Genomic DNA, 12,470 nt, shown 5'->3' with positions numbered 1-12,470 from the left:
CTCTACTTCATTGCTATAATATTTTGCCTACTCTCTCATCTGTCAATTTCATCCTTTTCCTGACAAACAACACCCCTTTAAATATATATATACCTCTCAACTGTACAGTTTTTGCAGAATGTCCAGATTTTTGCCTCATATTTTTGTTCATTTTTCAAAAAATTGTGGTTTTCTAGCTAATCAATGAAGACTGAATTCAAAAAATAATGAGAGACATTTGAGTTTTAGATGTCATATCCCTTAGAAAATTTGTGCTAATGCAAAAACTGTTATTCTATCAACTTTCTAAGTTTGTAAGGGAAATATTTAAAAATTGTCCCTATTTTTGGGCCTTTGTCCCCCCATTATTTATGGTTTTGTCCAGATGTCTTGCTCTAAGAGGTTGAGAGGTATGCACACACTTGCAACACAATGCAGTCAATTGTTTTAATTTTAGGTGTTTCCCTATTTGTGCTTCTATCCCTTGAACAGAATAAGAACCATAACATTAAAGCAACCCCAATACTGATTACCTTTGCTACTACCATGTGGTAGAGACAGCCTGTCTGCTAGCCTCTAAGTGATCTACAAGAATATCTACTGGGATTATCTAGTGAGTGGCTCTAGGCTTGGGTGGCTGGTGGCAGTGGCCCAACCATCCAAGTTCCAAGTGGATCTTTTATCTTAGGAGGATTGTTGAACCAGTGGTCATCACCCAGTTAGTTGAAGCCTTCTCTAAATGACTCAGCTCCAAGATCGGTAACTATGGCAGGACAACTGCCTGGTATAAGTCAGCCCTCACCTATCCCCTGGTATCTGTTTACCATTTGTCTGCATATGTGTCTCCTACATCTTCTGTCCTTTGTGTCCACATCTTCCCAATTTGTCTACGAGTCTTAGATATGTGTCTGTTTGCTCCATATGAAGCACTTCCAACCCTTCCACCTGCTCCAACCACAGCCTTAACCAGGCTGCAGCAGGCTGCATTTGACATGCTTGCAGCTCTGATGGACCATGGAGACTTGGACAAGAGAGACAAAATTGGAAAACCTGACATTAGAGATGAGGATCCAGAGGTAGTACAATAAATATAAATTGGGAAAGGATTAAAGCTGGCATTATCTTCTCTGTGCCTGAAGTCTGTGGTGCATCCTGTGGCAGCTGGCAACATTCTCCATGTACTCTGCTTGTGCTGAAAGACAAAATGGAAAGACAAGACATCACATAACATACATAGGTGTAGGGAAATACAGATGGCAGTGCAACCATACTGCTCCATAGAAATGCAAATAATCAGACGCAGAAGCATTAAATAATTCTGACAGCCTAACTCACAACTAAAGCATTATGTCTGTATCTTCTTCTTTCAGCTTTTCCCTGTTAGGGGTCACCACAGTGGATCACCTGTCCGCTCATGATTGGCAGTGAAGTTTTACAGTGTCGAGTTGCCAGCCCGGCGCCTAACCTTCCACAAAAGGCACACACACACACACACACACACACACACACACACACACACACACACACACCTAGGGCCAATTTAGAGTGTCCAGTCCACCTACAGCATATCTTTGGGATGTGGGAGGAAACCAGAGCACCCAGAGGAAACCCACACGACCACAGGGAGGACATGCAGACTCCACACAGAAGGCACCCCAGCCAAGAATCAAACCAGAGAACCTTTTGCTGTGAGGCAGCAACACTAATCGCTGCACCACTGTGGCCACCCAAAGCATTATGTCTGTATAAAGCAACAAAATGCAGTCAGGGTCTCATGATACAGAACAGGTGTTTGCAGTATTACAGCTATTTACAAATGAACAGAGGCAGCCAAGCTGTTAGCTGCAGTGAAGCAGATAGAACTGCACTAATGACACCTATGTGTAATGATGTAGAAACATGAAATGGCATTCACCATGCCCTAGGAGCACAGTCCTGTTCCCAGTACTACATAACTAGGTGCTTCAACAGAACAGCTGTCAGTAACAGCACACTCAGTGTTATAAACAATCACCCACACTAGCCAAGCTGGAATATACTGGGATCTGTCAGAGTGAAAAAGAAAACAGAGGAACAACAGTTACAAAACAACATGAACCTTTACCACAGGTAGAACTCTACACTGAAGATAGAAATACTTACAGTGCCATTCAGGATGTCCTTGCCTAACCTCTGCTTTCCATGTCTAGAGATCCCCAAGCCAGCAGTGACCCACATCCTTGTACTGCTACCTGCACTCCTCACTAGCATGATGGATGTTGCTTGCTTTGGACAGCAGAGCTGCCAGTTCATACCAGACATTAACATTCATTAGCCATCCCATAACCTGGTCATACAGTAGATAGAACATCATTTTGCTCTCCATTAAACACCAGGTAGGCATTGTGTATGGAAAACTAACATTTTCCTGCTGTCCGTTGCCTGTTGTCTTTGCTGAATAGGTTAATGCTTCTCCCTGCTTGTTAGTCCTGTCTCCTCAGTCTACCTTCCTGTAGCTCACTGCCACTACTAAGAGCTAATATATAGTAAATCTACTTTCAGGCATACTAAGCTTTGCATTTACTTGTCTTTTGTCTTTAATATGCCATCAGGGTCTCAGATTATACAGATTTTAGGTGCAACCACATAGACTGCCTCCCAAATGGGTAAACTATCTTTTTTTCACAAATAGGGTAAAATCCCAAACTCCCAGTGTTTCTACCTTCCGGATATACTGCTGTTTGCTTTTCGCTACAGAAGGGCAAATGATTTGAAACTCCCTAGTGGTCCTACTTTTATAAGAATATGTGTGTTTTAGAATTTATAGCTTAGACTATCACAAATTGGTATTACAAGCTTTGGTTTTTAGATATGATGTTTTCTCTTTTATAATCTGAGCTTGCTGCTTAGGTAAAGGTCCATGTGTCTTTTAGATGTACATTTATTGTCTATTTGCATTGAATGTGTTAGAGTATGTCTAATTGCACTGCTGCCTAACTGACTATTTTATTCTGTGGTTATTGTAGCATTAACTTCTACCAGTCTTGGAGGTGTTTTGCATGTACTGTGTATCACTATAATTGGTGCTTAACTGCTGCTGCCTTTATTAGTATATGGGATTATATTGCTCTGTTTCCTTAATGCTTTCTCTCTACTTCCCTTCAAGCTTGCAACCCTCCTGCTAGTGAAACCTCCCAGCTTCCATGTCCTGCTGTCTGCCTGAAGCCCTGAGATATCACAGTCATCAGCAAAGTTTCTGTTATCTCCTCCCAGTGCAGGAATTAGAGCCTTGTCCTCCATATACTGTACTGCCTTTGAGAAACAGGAATATTTATTTGGAAGTATGTGTACAATACATCTTGCATCTTAACTGAACAATCTCCTATCTCTGTTTTGTGTAAGCAAACACTCCCTGCCAGGACAACCAGCAGCTATAGCCATGTATACTACATCCCCTATACTCCCAAACTAGCCTCCCTGTTGTAACATTCCCTCCTCCTTTTATCCACGTATTTCTTTTTTTCTTCTCTCTTCTCCTATTTCCCTCACTATTACTCATTCTACTTTTGAATGAGCATTATTTGACAGTACCTAGAGTGACCACTTGAGGGCAGTAGTACCCTTTACCTTCCCATTACTTACCTGCATTCTAGCCTGGGTTATTAAACTAGATTCTGACTCTTTTTGCCTCAGTCACATACATTACCTTTCCCTTTGCCACTACTTTTTACCCTTTTTCAGCTCTCTACTGCCTTACTTTATAGTCCCTAACAGTCTAGATACCATACTTTACCTTACCTCCCTACCTCTCTGATTGTTTTTCCTTTGCACTGGTCTTTTTGGCTCTACCCCGCTCCAATCACCCTGCGGGCTCACTCCGCTCCTCTACCCTACCCCCAATTCCCACCCACCCCCAGTGGTCCTACACTTTCACTTCACTAACCACTCGCCCCTTTTTTCTCATCCTATCACAAACCTCCTCATCACCAGGCCACTCCCCTATCTCTTTCTATCCTAATTAGTACTAATTAACTCTCTTTTGAACTACTTCCCTCACCTAACCATCCACTGCACTAACTACTTCCCAAATCTACCTTCTATACAACCTCCACTAATTTCTTATTTGCATAATTTAAACCCTGCTCAATCTATTGAAACACTCTCTCCTATTTTCTACTTCACCTACTCACACAAACTACTCTCATCTCAAATCTGCTTATTACTATGGCCCCAACACACAAAACTATTTTCACAAACATACTACTCTTAACTACCACAATAGCCTCCTTACCATACTGTACTCACTCACCTCCTTTGAAAATCTTTCTCTACCTGAACAAAACCATCACTTCCAACAAACTTTACCATCTTCATTCATCTACTCCCTTAACCACAGTAATATAACCTGTACCTCTAACTATATACTACCAAAATATCACAGAGCAACCCATGTTACTTACTTCACTGCCAAAAAGACCTTTAATAATTTATACAAAATCCTTAAATTTCTACACTATCGACAGCAACACCCCCTCCTAGACGGTGATATTCATCCAAGCCCTGGCTCCAATACTGACTATGCCAATAACCTTAACAATTTAACATTGCCTATGAGTTCTACATTAACTAAACCACCTAACTCCCTCCTGATCGCCCACCTTAACATTAGAAGTATTAACAATAAAATTTCCCACCTGCATGCACTCCTTGATGTGCACTCATTTTATATTCTATGTCTTACAGAGACTTGGCTAAAACCATCTACTCTAGACCAGGAAATTAGCCCTCCTGGCTATAATATCCTTAGATGTGACCGTAAAACCAAAAAAGGTGGAGGCATAGCCATTCTCTATAAATCTAATCTCCAAATTTCCCCCTTTAATGTGCTTCCATCATTAGACACCAAATCTGAAATCCTGACTACCAAACTCCAAATCAACAATCCCAAATCTATCTATCTATCTAATTTGCATGCATCTCCCCCCAGGTAACAATACCAATACTCTTGAAAACTTACTTAGTTACCTCTCTCCCCAACTACCCCAGGAGACCATTGTACTGGGTGACTTTAACATCGACTGGTCCACCTGCAGTTGCCCTAACCCTACTAACCACATAAATCTCTTTGGATTCTCACAATTAATGACCACGCCTACTAGAATCCACAAACCTAGCAGTAAGGAAACTACTCTTGACTGGATCCTTATTAATAGCCACCCTGAAACCTATACTTCAGGAGCCCTTCCCGACGATATCAGCGACCATATGCTTACCTACATTATTAGACAAAAAGTCCATATCCCAACTACTCATAATCTCAAAACCTCCCACTTAAAAAAATTCTTTAATCCAGACAGCTTCCTAAACGAACTGCAAGTATGTGACTGGTCACCACTGACCCATCTTGAACTTGATGATGCTGTGACCTACTTTAACACTAACTTTCTTCAAATCCTAGATTACCATGCACCATATCGCTCTACTAGAATAAGAGCCAAATCTGCCCCTTGGCTCACAAAACAAACTAGGCAAAAGATACTCCTCAGAAATAAAATCTGGGCTAAATGGAGAGCTACCAAATGTCCATCAGATCACCTCCACTTTAAACAGTTACGAAATGCCACCAAGAAGGATATTCTTAGAGACAAAAAAGACTTCTACCTCTCCAAAAAAACAGTCAACAAACTCCACAAAAATTTTGGTCAGGAATAAACAAACTTCTTCAGCCAGGTCACTCTACTACTCCTGCCCCAGCAGGTTTCAACCATAACTCCAACCAGATCCCTGATGCCTTTAATAACTACTTCACAGAAGCCATTCAAACCCTAGCCAATTCTTTACCTCCCTTTACTGCTTCCCCGCTAAATACCTCCAAGACTTCATCTCCTACCTTTCAAATACAACCTGTACCTATATCTTTCATCTGTAAGCTACTTCAAAAACTGAAACCTTGCACCCCTTCTGCTGACCGTCTCTCATCTGAATACTTACAAATTGCCACAAAAGCCATAGACTATCCCATCTCTATCCTTATTAACAGAACTATCTCAGAAGGCAAAATCCCTACCATATGGAAAGTATCCCACATCATCCCTCTTCATAAAGGTGGATCTTCTATTGAGCTTTCTAACTTTCGACCTATTGCCTTATTCTCCCCATTAGCTAAGATAATGGAAAAATATATTCACAAACAGCTACTTAACCACCTACTACAAAATAACCTACTAGCAAACTGCCAACATGGCTTCAGACCATTCCATAGCACAACGACTGCCCTCTTATCCTTCACCGACTCTATAAATAAAAATTGTAACAATAACTCTTTTTCCTCTGCACTATTTATTGACTTGTCAAAAGCCTTTGATATGGTTAACCACAACCTACGTCTAGACAAACTAAAGGCCCTTTCTCTCGATCCACAAGCATTACAATGGTTTAGGTCTTATCTGGAAAATAGACAGCAAGCAGTACTTTGGCATAACAATCTGTCTTCATTACTTCCAGTAAATATTGGAGTACCCCAAGGCTCTATCTTAGGTTCCCTTCTTTTTTCTTTATTTATTAACAATCTATACATGAACATACCTCAAGCCACCTGCATTCAATATGTAGATGACTCCACCTTAATCTGTACAGCCAAGAATATAGCCTCTCTCCAGTCCCTCACCCAAACTGTTTTTCATAATGTTGAAAACTGGTTTATGTAACACTGCCTCCTCCTAAATCCCCAAAAAAACAAAACTACTGCTTTTTACTCCAACTCATAAATCACCTAATCCATTCTTCTCTGTAACCTCTAACAATACTACCAACATAACCCCAGATACTACAACCCGCCTATTAGGTGTAACAATTGATAATCATCTCAACTATGATGACCACATCAACTCCACCATAAAGTCTGTTAACAAAAAACTTGGTACCCTCTATAGAATTAAACCCTTCCTTACCCCTTCTGCCAGGAAAACTATTGCCCAGACCCACCTCATTTCTACCCTTTTCTATGCCTCTGCTATATATACTAATCTATCTAAAAACAACCTCTCTAAACTTTCCACCTGTTATAATAGCATAGCTAGATTCATCACATGCTCCCCCTTTAAAACTCACCACTGCCTCAACCTCAAACAACTTGAATGGCTAGAACTGCAGAACTATATACTCTGTTAACAATTACTTATTACTCAAAAGATCCTATACCACCCCAACAACACCCCTATCCTCATTAATCTGATTACACCATATAAAAATCTAGCTACACTACGGTCTGCTAATAAGCTCCTAGTTTCCTCTATTAAATCTAACAACAAAGCTGGTGATTCACTTTTCTCGAACATGGCAGGTAAAAACTGGAATCACCTTCCTTCTGAATTATCAACCCTTGCTTCTACTTCTCTATTTAAAAACCATCTTAAAGAACATCTGAAAACTCATTGGTTTGTCCATGTGCTAACCCAGACTGATATCTTTTTCCCCTTCCTGCTCTTACCCCTTTCTCTACTCCTCTCACCTTTGCCTCCAAATCCAGTTACTACTCTTTTCTTCATAGTATGAAGATAAAATATAAGGGCTTTTCTCTCTTAATTGGGTTTTGCTCATACCTACTATTGCGTTTAGCATATTTTTTTAGTATAATTTTTAGTATAATTTTTATAGTTTATAATTTTATTATTATAATTTTTCTACTGACCAATGCTGCCTCTGTATTGTGATTTTACATGTCTTTTTATATATTGTTAACTTTGTCACTGTTCATGCTTGGAGCTTTTTGCCCTGGGCCTCTACTGAAAATGGACATATATCCAGTTAGACTAGCCCGGTCAACAAATGTAAAATAAATAAATAAAAATTTACAGCTATCTCCATAAAAGCAATGCAAAAGAAAATGGCAACATAAGATTCACACCCTTCCCAGGACATTGAATCATGGGTGATGCACCCTAGCATTCATGGATGCATGGTGTACATTCATGGACAGTTTGTGTGAATGAGTGAGCATGCACATCACCCCATCAATGTGCAGCTGACTGAATGCATCTATGCCACTTGATACTGGTACAAACATGCAAAGCACAGGATTTCATACAGAGAGCTAAATTGTAGTCTTATTTGCAGAAATAAATTGTAAACACAAACTTATTAATGATAATTATTGGTGGTCTGCCATTTTAGATGTGAAATCATGCATCATAAAATATATAGTAAATTTAATTCAGTAGCTTGAATCACCTTGACAGCACTAACGTATCACAGTCACAGAAGGTAGACTACAAGAATCAGAGGTTTGCAGTAAAGTAATTATCTCTGCTTTGAATGCTACCTATATGTCAATAGTTGTTTTGATAGTGGGCAACTGCATAGAGGCTGCAAATGTCAACAGCTGTGCCTACTGCATTCATGCATCTGTCTGTGTGAACAGGTACACTCATACGCATGCTCACATATGCACATAATAGGATTTGAAAGCACACTGATGCAAGACATCCAACCCCCATTAGCCATAAAGCCCTGGTAAATATGCAGAACATATGAGGCCCATACAGTTTTCCCATCACAATGTACTATGTCCAAATATGTTAGCCTAAGTCCACTGTGATATAGATACTTTTGTGCATCCAAACATTCCTTTCCAATCTATGATGTTTTTTCCCGCTACGCGTGTCCATCAAAAGGGAGGAATGACAAGAGTTTGGACAAGTTAAATGATACACACAGTATACCTTGACCTGACTAAAGCTTTAGACACAATACCCCACTCAGGCACAGCAGAAAAGCTAAATAAATTAGAAATAAACCCTCTATGTCACAGGCTGAATTACCAGCTGGTTCACAGATATGATGCGGGAAATTAAAATGGGGTATGTTACATCAACAAAGAGACCAGTCACCACTGGAGTCCAGCAGGGCTCTGTGGTGAGACCTCTCCTGTTGGGCATCTACTTCTCTGAAGTAAATGCCAATTCCAAAGGGCTCTGTCTGACAAAGTTTTAAGATAACTACAAGCTAGGAGCAGTCATTGAATCCTGAAATGACCTAGTCATATTGCAGGAAGGTTTGTCCCAATTAAATAACTGGTGTCAGAATCATGGGTCTGAACTAAATGCCAAAAAATGCATTACTGTATTCTTTAGGAAGTCATCTATCCCACAGAACTACCGGACTGACAATACACCCCTAAGAGCTGAATCACTTGTTCAGGATTTGATAACTTATGTGGACAGTAACCTATCTTTTGACCAACATGTGTCCATTGTTGTAGGAAAGTCATTATGTATTGCACAACTGATAAACAAAGGGATTCTGCCTAGAGCTAGAGAAGTCATTTTCCTAATTTACTCGGCCCACATCAGGCAAATCATTGATTATATTTCCCCCTTTGGCATGTATCTGTCCAGACAAATGCATCAACTGGAATGACAACAGAGATACCATAATAAAATGATACAAGACCTAAATAATATGTCTTACATGGACCAACAAAGCCCTGTCACCATATTCACAATCCTACAGACTTCTAAGAGGAACCTGTGTCTGACACAGAAAGCATCCTCCAACCCAATACTGATGGATTTACTGCACATCAGCAAGTCAAATGGCATCACAAATAATCAGTTTGGAATCTAAACCTCTTCCACAAAATCAACAGAATGGTTTGGAAAGACAGATATATCTTGAAGAGGATACTGCTGTTCTGTGTACTTATGCAAGCGTAACTTGGATCTATAGATGGGAAGCAAAAAATGTCCTCTAGGACTGCCTCTTATTGCACTAATGGGCAGGGACCACTCCTACATGGGACAGGGACCACTCCTACATGCTTTATCCCATGCATGGGTCTTTTCAGATTATCTATGATATGATCCTAGTTATTCTCACTAGGAGTAATATATTATTATCGACCATGGGATGGATGGGATGGGTAAGGCCAGTCTTACACCAAATGGAATAGGCTAATTCCAGGACCAAAAGGGAAATTGCTTGGGCTTAAAATGGCCCACAGGGTAGCTAGCCTATTACTTACTTATGAACCTATGAATCTATAAGTCAGCTCTGCAGAGAATGATATCTTGATACATACACTCAGGATACAAATATGGCAAATATTAAAAGGACATTTTGCCCACCTGCCTCTGCATGACCATGTGTGGGAAATAGTTGGAGGAACTGCACCATACATCACTGCCAGAGGTGTGTAAATAACATGATAAAAGGGCCTGGGAGAAGGCATATAAAATAGAAGCTGAAAGGATGGTGACAGTAAGGAGTCTTCTGTCAGTTTTGTACTCACAGAGGAAGAATCTTTATTAATATTCCTGTCTGTTAACACTGATAAGCTAGTCATCATATTGAAAGTATTGACACAGATACTGGTAGGAGCTAGATGCCTCGTATCCCTCAGGAAGACTATACAAGTATGTAATTAGACAGCAGAAGGCATACTGCTATCGCTTGTATGCCCATGTAATATTGCATGCAGTACCCACCTCCTATGTCTTTCATAAGCACATCAGGGAATTGCTACTAATGCATCCAGAAGTATGAGTTTGTATCTGTCAGTAGTATTATACCATGGGACATGAGGAATGTAGATTATCCATAGTCATACAATTTGTTATGTTTACATATAGCAGGAACACCACATGTACTGTGGCACCTGTAGAGCCTAGGCAACAACCACAGGCTGAGGCAAGTCGCCTGCCAGGGTCTGACAATACCACCAGCATTCACAATAGGTCACGGTCCCCGGATATGTTGACACTTGCATGTCAGTCCTGGCTGAGCATAACCGACTAACCAGGATAAAGATGTAACCTCCTCACATACCCCCATTGAACTGTGTAGCGTGCCATACCAAGTACCCATCCATGGGGGCTTCTGTCTTCACTGCTGTCACAGCCATGGCTAGTGATGGCCCAGCAAGCATAGATGAGTGCACTGCTTCTGACATTCAGATACCCCCTGTATGGTTATCTACAAGTTTGACACATCATGGTCGACCATCCCATTCAACCCTTGACATGCGTGCAGCTGTTGGCCTCAATGGACAGATGTGCATGAATAGAATTTGGGCACAGCCTGTGGTTACACACATGACAATGGAAATGGTTAGTGGTGTGGGTAGCCTTTGGGAGACAATGGAGTTGGCATGATGCTATGTTAAGGCTTGTTCACTCTATATTGGGCAAAATAACTACCACTGGCCCCCTCCTCAGAATGTTAATGGGTGCCATCACAGACAGGTGGCTTACACAAGACCATGCTAAATACCTTCATTAATGTCTATAAATACCATCTATAGTCTTTCTATGCTTATCAGTTAACATTTACAACACGTGGTCCAAAATAATGAGACATTGCAAATATATCATCTGGAAGACGTTTTTCTCAAGTTCTTTGTCACTAAGGCTTTTTTTCAAAATGAATGTAATTCTTTTGAAGAAATGTACAAGAACAATGCCATGGAGTCTGAAATTAGCATAAAGAACATTTGGCTTTTTTTTGCTGTTTTTTTTTTATACTAATAGGGCTATGATCATTCATTTTCTGTCAGGAGGTGTTTGACTGGTTTGTCTGAGTTGGGAAATACACCAAAAGCTGGATTAGTAGAAACAATACACCAAAGGCATGCTGGTAGGTAAAATCCAAAGGGTTAATCATGCTCCATTCCTGGTACCTTGACTCAGTGCCTACAAGGGAATAACTAATACATAAATTCAGCCATCTTATATAATGAGCACAATTGCCTTTTAATTAATCAAATGAGCAATAGAAATTAATTTTGGTACTTTATTCCCCAAAGGTTTAAATCAGGAGATTAACATTCATGTTTGTTGAATTTGAATTTATTATACTTGTTTATTGGCATATTAATAACGGGGAAAAGCCGAAAGACACAAATTGGCATATTAATCAACTGCCCATTATATAAACAGCATCATGGATCTGTGTTTATTCAGTAGCACTGATTTGTATGGTTGGAAAGGGTTAAACATTTCTATTGCTCATTTGATGACTTGAAAGGCAATTGTGCTCATTATATAAGATGATTGAATTTATGTATTAGTTATTCCCTTGAAGGCACTTAGTCGAGGTACCCGGAATGGAGCATGATTAAACCTTTGGATTTTACCTACCAGCGTGCCTTTGGTGTTTTGTTTCTACTAATCCAGCTTTTGGTGTTTGTTTTTCTACATTGGGAAATACACTTAAAGTATAGTACTTTACTGGACAGAGGGCTCAGTAGTTAGTTTTCGGATTTTTCTCTGCCAGCATAAATTTATCTCATTTTCATGATTCTGTGCTCATTTCCACAGAGCCCAGCAAAATTGAGAATCAGGTGTGTTTCTTCTACATCTAGTGCCATCCAGACAAAGATAAGTAGTTCTATCAGCAGTTTCCACTTGTGCATCAATATTTAAGTGATCACTGCTGTTTTCTTGCATTTTCAGAGTATTTAAACATATATTTTCGTGAAAAAGTGATTGTTTTCTCTGACTTGCTTATACTGCTGC

Source organism: Protopterus annectens, chromosome 2.part1 (genome assembly GCF_019279795.1).
Source record: "Protopterus annectens isolate FY-2018-M chromosome 2.part1, PAN1.0, whole genome shotgun sequence".
Taxonomy (NCBI): domain Eukaryota; kingdom Metazoa; phylum Chordata; order Ceratodontiformes; family Protopteridae; genus Protopterus; species Protopterus annectens.
The sequence above is the reverse complement of the archived record's forward strand: the minus strand, read 5'-3'. Positions refer to the sequence as shown.